The sequence below is a fragment of the Leucoraja erinacea genome, chromosome 16, assembly GCF_028641065.1.
Source record: "Leucoraja erinacea ecotype New England chromosome 16, Leri_hhj_1, whole genome shotgun sequence".
Lineage (NCBI taxonomy): Eukaryota > Metazoa > Chordata > Chondrichthyes > Rajiformes > Rajidae > Leucoraja > Leucoraja erinaceus.
Window position 1 is genome coordinate 36,975,059 of NC_073392.1, and position 13,964 is coordinate 36,989,022.

Here is a 13,964-nt window from a genome sequence, read left to right on the forward strand (position 1 = left end):
TTGTTTACCCCAACCACAATCTCTGCCTTACGAGGGATAAGACATGCTTAAAGAAGCAAGCTGAAGTTCCACAGATGCACCCACTGACGCAGTTTATCTGAGCAAAGAGTTCTTGGATTGGACTTTACACTATTTACAATGAGGCTGTTTAACGTGAGATTACTATAAAGAGACAAAGGAATTGAGATCGATTTTACTGAGTTACGCACTATGATTTGTTTTATTCATCCAGGTCTTTTAAGATAATATATCAAGTGCATTAACAAATAACAAGATAACAAATTCCACCAGCCTGGCTGTGTGGTCATTAAAATACAATACAAAAAAAATTAACTGTACTCATTAATCCTTAATCAGTCTTCCAAGCAAGCCAAGTCCCCTTCAATATCACCAGATATATTACTTAACAGAAATTTAAAGTTAGCTTCTACTTGGCTTAGCACTCAGCCAAAATAAATAAGGAAGTTAATGGTTTCACCACCGTTTAGTTTAGTTTAGTTTAGTTTAGAGATACAGTGCGGAAACAGGCCCTTCGGCCCACCGACTCCAAGCCGACCAGTGATCCCCGCATATTAACACTATCCTACACACGCCAGCGACAATTTACTCTTCAAGAGTTTTTTATTGTCACGGATGGGACAATGTAATTCTTACTTGCTGCAGCACAACAGAATATGTGAATATGTAAACATGATACATAACAGGGGGAGTGAAAAAAAAAGATTAAAAAAAATACAAAGCCAATTAACCTACAAACCTGTACATCTTCGTAGTGTGGGAGTAAACCGAAGATCTCGGAGAAAACCCACGCAGGTCAAGGGGAGAAGGTACAAAATCTGTACAGACAGCACCTGTAGTCAGGATCAAACCTGGGTCTCTGATGCTGTAATGCAGCAATGCTACCGCTGCACCACCGTGCCGCCCATTCTATTACTTTTCAATAAAAATCATATGAGCTTGGATATAGCTGGTGTCCTCATTTTTGTCCTGATGTGTGTTTCTGTCTCCTTTCGTGGTCAGGATGAGGGAGGTGAATTCCCGCGGGAGATAGAAGGGGCAACACTTCACCGCGGGTGCTGTCTGTACGGAGTTTGCACGTTCTCCCCGTGATCTGTGTGGGTTTTCTCCGAGATCTTCGTTTTCCGCCCGCACTCCAAAGACGTACAGGTTTGTAGGTTAATTGGCTTGGTATAAATGTGTCATCCTCGATAATAATCAGCACGGGAGCACCTCAAGGCTGTGTGCTCAGCCCCCTGCTGTACTCACTCTATACTCATGACTGCATAGCCGGACATAGTGCGAACTCCATTGTCAAGTTCACCGGCAACACCACTGTTGTGGGACGTATCACTGATGGGGGCAAGTCAGAGTATAGAAGTGAGATCGACCGATTGACCAAATGGTGCCAGCACAATAACCTGAAAAAGGCTCTCAACACCAGCAAAACTAAGGAACTGATTGTGGACTTTGGAAGGAGTAGGATGGGGACCCACAGTCCTGTTTATATCAACGGGTCAATGGTGAAAAGGGTCAAGAACTTCAAATTCCTGGGCGTGCATATTTCTGAAGATCTCGCCTGGTCCCAGAACACTGATGCAATTATAAAGAAAGCACATCAGTGCCTCTACTTCCTGAGAAGACTACGGAGAGTCGGTATGTCAAAGAGGACTCCCTCAAACTTCTACAGGTGCACAGTGGAGAGCATACTGACCAGTTGCATCATGGCTTGGTTCTGAAATCTGGAGCCTGAAATCTGAAACATCCAGGTTCAGGAACAGCTTCTTCCCCACAGCCATCAGACTATTAAACACAACTTCAAACAAACTGAACTATAACAGCCTATTGCACTTTATCTGTGTATTTATGTGTATATATATATATATGTGTATATATATATTCTAAGGTATATGGACACACTGAACCGTTCTGTATTTATGCCTACAATATTCTGTTGTGCTGCAGCAAGCAAGAATGTCATTGTCCTAGGTATACAAAATTGCTGGAGAAACTCAGCGGGTGCAGCAGCATCTATGGAGCGAAGGAAAAAGGCGACGTTTCAGGCCAAAACCCTTCTTCAGACTGATGGGGGGGTAGGGGGGGGAGAAGGAAGGAAATGGGGAGGAGGAGGAGCCCGAGGGCGGGCGGATAGGAGGGTGGGAGGAGACAGCTAGAGGGTTAAGGAAGGGGAGGAGACAGCAAGGGCTAGCAAAATTGGGAGAATTCAATGTTAATGCCATCCGGACGCAAGGTCCCCATAATTGTCCTATCTGGAACACATGACAATAAACTCTCTTGAATTGACTTGACTTAAATGTAAATTGGCCCTAGGGTGTGTAAGATAGTGTGAATGTGCGGGGATCGCTGAATTGTGTGGACTCGGTGGGCCGAAAGGCCTGTCTCCACACTGTTTCTCTAAACTAAACCTGCAAACCAACCAAACCGACCCATCCCTCCTTCTTCAGCGTAATAGCCACCAGCTGATCTCTTACACGAGGTCTACCCAAACACATCATCTCGGGCCACCTATGACCAACCATGCAATATGCACCCTTGATCTCCTTCGTCTTTTCTGCAAAGTCGATCCATCCATTAGCCACCATCACAGTCTGGCCCCACAGCTCAATGTACAGCTCCTCTGGGAAGCCGATAACTCTGGATGTCCCAGCAACTTAAACACCCATCAACACCCAGGAGATACTAGGACCAATAAGCCTGTCATGATCTAGTCATGTAAGCCCTACACAAGCTACAGGATAGTTTTCCAGGTGTTGCTAGATCCTATGAAGTCCCTTGGTGCATATTGGAGGAGGTATTCTTGGTTTTTCATCCCCAGACAGTGGCTATTTCAGTCAATGTGATTATTTGGGATTTTGAATCATGAAAACACATGACCCAGCCAAATGAAACACTTCTTTTCAAGTCTGCTTCTGAACAGCCACTTTGTTCTTTGGCTATATTGTCATTATTTTATCTGCTCAGCTGATCCAAGAATCTCACAAAAAGCATTTGATGTTGAAATTGCCAAGTTCCTTCTTTGTAGCCTGTGCCAAGACTACGATCCAATGCCCTGCAATAGAGCTGATAAGATATTGACTATTGTAAAGTTAAGTCTTTGTTCTGAAGGATAGTTTAGAATTGTTGAAGATGCTATCCACTTTACTAAAAGCATTTACTGCTCGCCCAACTGTGCCGATAAGTCTCTTCCAATGTTAATATTACTGTATACTGTACCAAATAAGTGAAGCAGGCTACATTGTTCTGTTCCTTGACTCGGGTTGATCTTAGCAGTGATTTGCTCAACAAGCCTCTAACTTTTATGGTCTTTCATTCCTTGTACATGACCAACCGACCAACTGGCGACATTTTATTTTAAGTGTTGCTCCTTACTATACCAACCCCCCCAGAGGCCATTCGGACTGTAAACGCCTATCTCACCAGGGACTAACTCTACTGAATGTTTTTCCTTCCATTATTTATTATGTAAAATATGTGTGTTATGATTGTGTTTATAATTTGTTTGGTTGTTTGGTTGTTTGTCTTTTGCACAAAAGTCCGCGAGCATTGCCACTTTCATTTCACTGCACATCTCGTATGTGTATGTGACAAATAAACTTGACGACTTGACTTGACCCGACACACACGCAGTTCCACAAGGGGAATTTTAACCCTAATGGGCCTGTCCCACTTAGGCAATTTTTTACGCGACTACAGACGACTAGACTGTCGCCACTTGGTCACAGGGGTGTCGCCTGTATGGTCTCCTCAGTCGCCCTTTATTCTGGTCATCGCTGGATTTTCAAATATTAAAAGTTTTTCGGCGACAGTCGGCGCCCGTGGGCTGGACGCCAATGATCGTAGCCTGAAGTAGTTGCTGTCGCCAGGATGACGTGGGTTGTCCCCGGTGCTGACGTCGGTGAATTCCATTGGCGACAGGTACCGGCGGCTGAATTGTCTTAAGTTGGCTTCAGTTGTTGCCGACAGCGTCGTACCTTGTCGTAGATTGTCGAGGGAGGACATAGGTTGTCATAGGTATGGTCGTAGGTGGACGTCCTAATGGGTCGCCGGTTGTCGGCACCTTGCTGTAGCTTGACGTCGACTGGGTGGTAGGTTGTCGTATACATTGTCATGGGTGGGTCCAGTCGCCGGTTTTTCGGCAACCTGCTACAACTATGACAGTTGCCGGCAGTCACCAAAAATATTGCCTAAGTGGGACAGACCCATAAGTTTAATTTAGAGATACATACATACATAGAAACATAGAAAATAGGTGCAGAAGTAGGCCATTCGGCCCTTCGAGCCTGCACCGCCATTCAATATGATCATGGCTGATCATCCAACTCAGTATCCCGTACCTGCCTTCTCTCCATACACCCTGATCTCTTTAGCCACAAGGGCCACATCTAACTCCCTCTTAAATATAGCCAATGAACTGGCCTCAAATACCCTCTGTGGCAGAGAGTTCCAGAGATTCACCACTCTCTGTGTGAAAAATGCTTTTCTCATCTCGGTCTTAAAGGATTTTCCCCTTATCCTTAAACTGTGACCCCTTGTCCTGGACTTCCCCAACATCGGGAACAATCTTCCTGCATCTAGCCTGTCCAACCCCTTAAGAATTTTGTACGTTTCTATAAGATCCCCCCTCAATCTCCTAAATTCTAGCAAGTATAAGCTGAGTCTATCCAGTCTTTCTTCAGATGAAAGTCCTGACATCCTAGGAATCAGTCTGGTGAACCTTCTCTGCACTCCCTCTATGGCAATAATGTCCTTCCTCAGATTTGGAGACCAAATCTGTATGCAATACTCCAGGTGTGGTCTCACCAAGACCCTGTACAACTGCAGTAGAACCTCCTTTTGCTATGAAAGCTAACATACCATTCGCTTTCTTCACTGCCTGTTGCACCTGCATGCCTACTTTCAATGACTGGTGTACCATGACACCCAGGTCTCGTTGCATCTCCACTTTTCCTAATCGGCCACCATTTAATAGTCTGCTTTCCTGATTTTGCCACCAAAATGGATAACCTCACATTTATCCACATTATACTGCATCTGCCAAACATTTGCCCACTCACCCAGCCTATCCAAGTCACCTTGCAGTCTCCTAGCATCCTCCTCACAGCTAACACTGCCCCCCAGCTTAGTGTCATCCGCAAACTTGGAGATGTTGCCTTCAATTCCCTCATCCAGATCATTAATATATATTGTAAATAGCTGGGGTGCCAGCACTGAGCCTTGTGATACCCCACTAGTCACTGCCTGCCATTGTGAAAAGGATTCATTTACTCCTACTCTGTTTGCCAGCCAGTTCTCTATCCACATCAATACTGAACCCCCAATACCATATGCTTTAAGTTTGTATGCTAATCTCTTATGTGGGACCTTGTCGAAAGCCTTCTGAAAGTCCAGATACACCACATCCACTGGTTCTCCCCTATCCACTCTACTAGTTACATCCTCGAAAAATTCTATAAGATTCGTCAGACATGATTTACCTTTCGTAAATCCATGCTGACTGTCTAATGATTTCACCACTTTCCAAATGTGCTGCTATCCCATCTTTAATAACTGACTCTAGCAGTTATCCCACTACCGATGTTAGACTAACTGGTCTGTAATTCCCCGTTTTCTCTCTCCCTCCCTTCTTAAAAAGTGGGGTTACGTTAGCTACCCTCCAATCCTCAGGAACTACTCCAGAATCTAAATAGTTTTGAAAAATTATCACTAATGCATCCACTATTTCTGGATCTATTTCTTACAGGTCAAGTGATCCAGGATAATGTTGGTAATTGCATATAGAGTTATTTAATCTTTAGCTTGCACTCAGTATTCTAAAATGCCACATTTAATGTTACTTAAAGTAAACCCAGAGAACAGTTATAACAGAAAACCAAACCTTTGTTAGGTTCTGATGGGACAATGGCCTCTTGGAGTTATTTTCATTTCATCATACATTTGTCTGAACCCTAACTCTGAACTAGAGGTCAGGAGTAGTTGTGCAACACACAACATAGAGCAGTACTGCACAGAAACTGGCCTGTACACTGTGAATGGCTCGATTGTAATCATGTATTGTCTTTACACAGACTGGTTAGCACGCAACAAAAGCTTTTCACTGTACCTTGGTACAGGTGACAATAAACTAAACTAAAGTAAACAATGTCTGTGCTGAAATTGATGCCAAGTTAAACTAATCTCCTCTGCCTACACATGCTCCATGCCCACCCATTCCCTGCATATACACATGCTATCTAAGATCCTCTTAAATGCCACTGATCTGTCAGGCACCACTATGCCTGACAGTGCATTCCAACACACTACTCTCTGTGGAAAACATATCTCGCCCATCGCCTTTAAACATTGCCCCTCGTATCATAAAAGAAGTCCTCCAGTCTTTGACATTTCCAGCCTTGGAAAAAAGTTCAGTCTATTCTAGATATGCCTCTTATAACTAGTCTAGATATTTCGATCAGGTCTCCTTTCAGCCTTCGATGCTGCAGAGAAAACAATTATTTGGTTAGTTGGCTTTTAGGCGTCCTGCCCTTTCAGTTAGTTTGCATTTAGGTGTCCCACCCTTTCCGTTAGTTGGCATTTCGCCTTTGTTTCCATTCGGTTATTTGGCGTTTCGGCTTCGTTTCCATTCGGTTATTTGGCTTCCACTTCTTTGCTTCGGCTTCTCGTCCGTCGGCGCCACGTCTGGGTACCAGAAAGACAATACATGATTACAATCGAGCCATTTACAATGTAGAGATCCATGATAAGGGAATAATGTTCAGTGCAAGGTAAAGCCAGTAAAGTCTGATCAAAGTTAGTCACCAATGAGGTAGAAGGCAGTTCAGGATTGCTCTCTCGTTGTGGTAGGTTGATTCAGTTGCCTGATAACAGCTGGGAAGAAATTGTCCCTGAATCTGGAGGTTCACACTTCTATATCTTTTGCCTGATGGGAGAGGGGAGAAGAGGGAGTGGCCAGGGTGTGACTCGTCCTTGACTATGCTGCTGGCCTTGCCAAGGCAGCGTGAGGTATAGATGGGGTCAATAGATGGGAGGTTGGTTTGTGCGATGGTCTGGGCTGCACCCACAATTCACTATAATCTCTTACGGTCCTGGATGGAACTGTTCCTAAACCAAGCTCTGATGAACCATGATAAAATACTTTCTATGGTGCATCTGTAGAGGGGGAGAGTTGTCGGGGACATGCCGAACTTCCTAAGTTTTCTAAGGAAGTAGAGGCGTTGGTGTGCTTTCTTGGCAATTGCTTCAGTATGGGTGGGCTAAACGTTATTGGTGATATTGACTCCTTGGAATTTGAAGTTTTCAACCATCTCGACTTTGGCACCGTCAATGCAAACTGGGGTATGTGTACCGCTTCCCTTCCCAGATAGGTTTTTAGGCTAAAGTTAAAGGAGTCGCTGGAGGGGGCAGTTCTGATGGGGAGGGGGATGCTGTTCCACAGTCTAGGAGCTGCAACCACAAAGGTGCGGTCGCCCCTGAGCTTATGCCTAGACCGTGGGACATTCAGCAACCCCAAGTCGGCCGATCTGAGGGACCTGGAGGTGGTGTAGTGGGTGAGAAGACTTTTAATGTAGGTGGGTGCAAGCCCATTGAGGGCTTTGTAGACAAAGAGGAGGATCTTGAAATTTATTCGGAACCGCACAGTATATTGTAAATAGCTGCGTTCCCAGCACTGAGCCTTGTGGTACCCCACTAGTCACTGCCTGCCATTCTGAAAGGGACCCGTTAATCCCTACTCTTTGTTTCCTGTCTGCCAACCAATTTTCCTTCCACGTCAGTATCCTACCCCCTACTATTATTGACTGTTATTGTATGTGTATGCATGTGTGCGTGTATGTATGTAAGTATATACATATATATTGTATATAGTGTATATATATATGTATATTATATGTGTGTGTGTGTATGTGTGTGTGTATAGGGTGATTTCACCAAATGTCAAATGAGCGTAGATCCCCCCTCACGTGACCGAAAATTTTAACTGGAGGACATATGTCACATCGGTACATGTTAGTGAATGGGGAAACACGCACTTTCCCACCCGTTAAAAACATGGAAAACGGCCGATTTTTTAGCTGAAATTTTCTGTGCTAGTCGGGGTGACCGTGAAGCACAGCGACCTAAATTTTCAGGCAAAAAAAAAGATAGAAAGTAAGGTAATTACAAGAGGGAACTGAAGGTAGAAAACAGCGGAAGTGAACAGCCGACATTTGCCGTGGAGATTTAAAGATCCAAAATATCGGGAATTATCGCGTTTACTCGCTGAATTTCATCAAAAGTAAGTTAATAATGCCTTACTTTTGATGAAATTCAGTGAGCAAACGCGATAAACGGTTCAATAGACCAGTGACAGACTATTATTATTATTGCACTAGATTTGTTTATTTATTGAGTATGCGTGCATGTGTATATATATACACACCAAACTTTTTTTCTCCATTATGTACTATGTGTACATATTCTGTTGTGCTGCACCAGCAAGAATTTCATTGTTCTATCTGGGACACATGACAATAAAACACTCTTGACTCTTGACAATAATACCTATGCTTGCATGAATTCCTTGATAATTTTCCCTCTTTCCCTTAGAACTTACAGTTAGAACAACACTTCTGTGATGCAACATGCAATTTGAAGTTGAGATATTACATTGAGCATGGAGCAGTAAAGCATGAACCCATGATGCAAGTGGCGTACATGATGCAAAGTACAACTCATCACTCCTGCCTGCATGTGATCCATATCTCCAACCAGGATGGCCGAGTGGTTAAGGCGTTGGACTTAAGATCCAATGGACATATGTCTGCGTGGGTTCAAAGCCCACACCTGGTATTAGATTTTATCCCAGGAATGAGTAGGTTAACCAAATGATGAACATCTGTCGGCACTGGGCCTGGACTCGCTGGAGTTTAGAAGAATGAGGGGGGACCTCAGTGAAACATACAGAATAGTGAAAGGCTTGGATAGAGTAGATGTGGAGAGGAAGTTTTTTCTTGTGGGAGAGTCGAGGATTAGAGGTCAGATTCAGAATTAAAGGATGTTCTTTTAGGAAGGAGATGAGGAGAAATTTCATTAGGCGGAGGGTGGTGAAAATTAGAAGGCTGTGGAGGCCATTTCAGTGGATATCTTTTAAGGCAGAGATAGATTCTTGATTAGTGCAGGTGTCAGGAGTTATGGGAAGAAGGCAGGAGAATGGGGATTGGAGGGAGAGATAGGTCATATGTTTCAATTAGGTCCCCCCCTCATTCTTCTAAACTCTAGCGAGTAAAGGCCCAGTGCCGACAAACGGTCATTGTAGGTTAATCTACTCATTCCTGGGATCACTCCTGTAAACCTTTTCCAGAGCCAGCACATTCGTCCTCAGATATGGTGCCCTAATTAGCTCACAATATTCCATATGCGGCCTGACCAGCGCTCTTCCACAACTACCGTCTGTCTTGTGTGAATAAGTCAGTTCTGAACCAAACAGACACTTCACTGGGGATCCAACACGTCATCATCTTCTGGATCAGTTTCCCACAAGAGGCTTTATCAAATGTTAGACCAAGTTGTTGATTTTCTCATCTTCCAACTGAACCTTCTGCAAGTTTTTCTTCCGCTTTGGAACCCATTCAAAGTAACGCTGCACGAGGCTCCCGGTGACTGACATATGATGAAAAAATGGGTGGACTGGGCTAGTATTCACTGGAATTTAGATGGTTGAGAGGGGATCTTATTGAAACATATAAAGTTCTTAAGGGATTGGACAGGCTAGGTGCAGGAAAATATGTTCCCGATGTTGGGGAGTCCTGAACTAGATGTCGCAGTTTAAGAATAAGGGGTAGACCATTTAGGACTGAGATGAGGAAAAAAGTTTTCACACAGTGAGTTGTGAATCTGTGGAATTCTCTGCCAAGGAAGGCAGTGGAGGCCAATTCACTGGATGTATTCAAGAGAGAGTTAGATATAGCTCTTAGGGCTAATGGAATCAAGGGGGTATGGGGAGAAAGCAGGAACAGGTTACTGATTTTGGATGATCAGCCATGATCATATTGAATGGCAGTGCTGGTTCGAAGGACCGAGTGGCCTACTCCTGCACCTATTTTTCTATATTTCTGTTCCACCTATGAAGTCCAGTTTTACATCATCAATACCTGTCAACCCCTCCTCCCCAACCCATTCTTCAGCCCCATCTCTAAATTCCCAAATGGCTCACCTGACATCTAGCACCGGATGAACAGAATTGTGCTTCAACTAAACATTAGGAAGATCAAAGCCAACAACTTGGGTCTCCATCCATCACATGGTCTGGTATTAGCCCCATCCTGGTCTTGTAACCTTGGTGTCATATTTGACCCCAATGTGAACTTCAGGCCCCGTAAACATTTAACCACCGAGACCATATATTTCCACCTGTAATGTGGTCTGACTGCCCCTGCCCCAGGACATTTGTTTCTGCAACGCTCAACCTTGCCTTTGTTATCTGTAAACTTAATTTTATTGTACCACCACACACCTTGCCAAACTGCCCATGAAGCTGCAGCCATGCAAGAGGCTGTTGCCCATGTTGCAACTTGTATTATCTCATTCACTCCTTGCTCCTTGTTGAACTAGTTAAAACGTGGGCTGGTGTAACTAGTGTAGCTGGGACATACTGGCCAGTGTGGGCAAGTTGAGCCCTAGGGCCTGTTTCCACACTGTATCACTCCAACCAAGTTTCCAAATTCTTACTTTTGTTTTCCAAAATCCCTTATCCCTCACTGTGTAGGTTATCTCCGGATTTACAGCTCTCTGAGATGTCTTTACTCTGTCAGTTCTGGCCTTGAGATCATTGCAATAATTTTCGTCACGAAAAGCTGGAATAACTCAGCAGGATAGGCAGCATCTCCGTGGGGAAGGAATGGGTGACATTTCGGGTCGAGGCTCTTCTTCGACTAATCATGGGAAAAGGAAACGAGAGATATAGATGATGATGTAGAGAGATAAAGAACAAATGATTGAAATATATGTAAAAAAGGAACAATGATAAAGGAAATTAGTTAGCTGTTTGTTGGGTGAAAGTGAGTTATACTGTTCATATACTGTTTGGTCAGCCATCTTAACATCAATAGACAATAGGTGCAGGAATAGGCCATTTGGCCTTTCGAGCCAGCACCGCCATTCAATGTGATCATGGCTGATCATCCACAATTAGTACCCTGTTCCTGCCTTCTCCCCATATCGCTTGACTCTGCTATCTTTAAGAGCGCTATCTAACACTCTCTTGAAAGCATCCAGAGAACCGGCCTCCACCGCACTCTGAGGCAAAAAATTCCACACACTCACAACTCTCTGTGCAAAAAAGTATTTCCTCATCTCCATTCTAAATGGCTTACCCCTTATTCTTAAACTGTGGCCCTGGTTCTGGACTCCCCCAACATCGGGAACATGTTTCCTGCCTCCAGCGTGTCCAAACCCTTAATAATCTTACATGTTTCAATAAGATCCCATTCTCATCCTAAATACCATAGTATACAAGCCCAGCTGCTCCATTCTCTCAGCATGTGACAATCCCGCCATCCCGGGAATTAACCTTGTGAACCTACGCTGCACCCCCTCAATAGCAAGAATGTCCTTCCTCAAATTAGGGGACCAAAACTGCACACAATACTCCAGGTGTGGTCTCACTAGGGCTCTGTACAACTGCAGAAGGACCTCTTCGCTCCTATACTTAACTCCTCTTGTTATAAAGGCCAACATGCCGTTTGCTTTCTTCGCTGCCTGTTGTACCTGCATGCTTATCCTGAGTCAGCTGCCATATTTTATTTGATAACAATTTCATTATACCAGGTTCTATTACAGCAGGCAGCACGGTGGCACGGCTGCCTCACAGCGCCCGAGACCCTTGTTAGATCCTGATCTTGGGTGCTGTCTGTGTGGAGTTTACACGTTACGCCCTGTGACTGCATGGGTTTCCTCTGAGTGCTCCGGTTTCCTTCCCCACTCCAAACTCCAAACCACTGGGTTGTAGGTTAATTGGCTTCTGCAATTTGTCCCTAGTGTGTAGAATGGAACTAGTGTACAAGTGCTCGCTGGTCACCACGGACTCGGTAGGCCAAAGGACCTGTTTCCACAATGTATCTCTAAACTCAACTACACTAATCACATGAACCATTTCCCAGGTTAAAAGCTGCTCCATAACTACAAATTGTTGTCCTTCAAAGTTAATGACCTGCTAATAACTATGATAGGTTTGTCTTCCTGTCGGCCCACTTGCTACAGCTTTGTTATTTTGTTGTCCATTTTCAAACTCTCTATTTTAAATAGTTCTTTCAGTTATTTATTCCAACTATTAATTTACCTATACCATTTAAGCTCTTTTTACATACTTTCCTTGATGTCTTTTTATCAACAAAGCTTCCTATTTTTATATTTCTCTTTCAGTATCTTCAAAGTTCAAGTATCGGGTTTTTTATTGCAGACGATATTTTCTGCTGTCATTTTTTAAGATCTGGAAGATACAATTTTATTTACTTTGTGACAGTGTTGAGTTCAAACAATACTCAACAGTTGTTCTGTATTTCCAATGGAAAGCTGTGTTTCAGTCTTGTGCCTCCTTTAGGTGGGGTCATATCTAATTTGTAGAGGAATTCCTGAAGCTCTTACAATTTGCCTTGAAGGAGACTTGAACATTTTTTTGTCTGATAATTTACCTCGACATATTTTAGTGCGTATGTGTTGACAGTAACAGAGGAAGTGTCCAGTACTACTCTCAGGTGGCCTTGAATTCCAGTTCACTAGCATTAATGTCCTTATTATACGAGAACCTAAGAATAAAATATAACTTATTTTACAACTGTAGCACCACTTTGCCATCTGGTGGACAAAGCTGTTCGACAAAGCAATTCAGCATCTTTCACAAGGATTCCCTTTGCCTCCGAATGGAATTTCAATGGACTATTGGGAGAGGTGAAGGGAACAGGATATTTCCCTTATTCGTTTAGGTTTCTGTTAATTATTCTGGAAAAATTCACCACGTTCTCTCCCTATGACAGTTATCCTCCACAAAATAACAGCTCTGCTGCAAGAAATCATTTAAATCATAAATTTCCAAAGACTAAAATTGAAGACACCCTTATCAGCTCTTAATAATCATTACCTCCCTGGGATATATTTGCCAAAGTGAATTTAAGGAAAGGTATTAGCGATTTATAACGCATGTAGAATAGTAGAGCCTAAACGACCATTAATGTTTGATAGCTATTGTATGGTAGAATATCTTTGATGTCTCTATGTCTCTATCTCACTCAATGTGTAGATTTTGTACACTTCCAAAATGCTCGCCAACTTTTCTGATGTAAAAAGCTAACTGTAGTTTGAAAAAAGGAAGTTGCTCCTCAAATGGAGACACGAGGAATTGCAGATGCTGGCTGATAAGAAAAAGTGCTGGGGTAACTCAGTGAGTTAACACACTAAAGTCAAGGCCTTAGTGTGACTTTAACTAATTAATTAGTCACACCAACTAGAACTAACTAAACACATGGCCCAGAAGATAAAGCCTATGGGTGATGCTCCACAGCACCATGGATCACAGCAACATACCCATAAGATAAGGTCATAAGCAATAGGAGGAGAATTAGGCCATTCGGCCCATCAAGTCTAATCTGCCATTCAATCATGGCTGATCTATCTCTCCCTCCTAACTCCATTCTACCCATAACCTCTGACACCCATACCAATCAAGAATCTATCTATCTCTGCCTTAAAAACATCCACTGACCTACAGCCTTTCCTAGCAAGATTAGGATAAACAGATTTGCCATGCGCTTGCATTGGCTCCTGTAAACATACCGAAAAGTGAAAGGCCTGGATAGAGTGGACGTGGAGGATATTTCCACTTGTAGGAACATCTAGAACTAGCGGTCATAGGCTCAGAGTTAAAGGACGTTCCTTTAGGAGCAGCTGGGCTTGTACACTCTGGAGTTTAGAAGGATGTG

General features: G+C 43.4%; 1 non-coding gene across 1 annotated transcript; it reads left to right on the forward strand.

Moving 5' to 3' along the window:
• Nucleotides 1-8,758: 8,758 nt before the first annotated feature.
• Nucleotides 8,759-8,841, forward strand: trnal-uaa (transfer RNA leucine (anticodon UAA)). Its single transcript has one exon. It is a non-coding gene; the product is annotated as a tRNA-Leu (tRNA).
• Nucleotides 8,842-13,964: the final 5,123 nt, after the last annotated feature.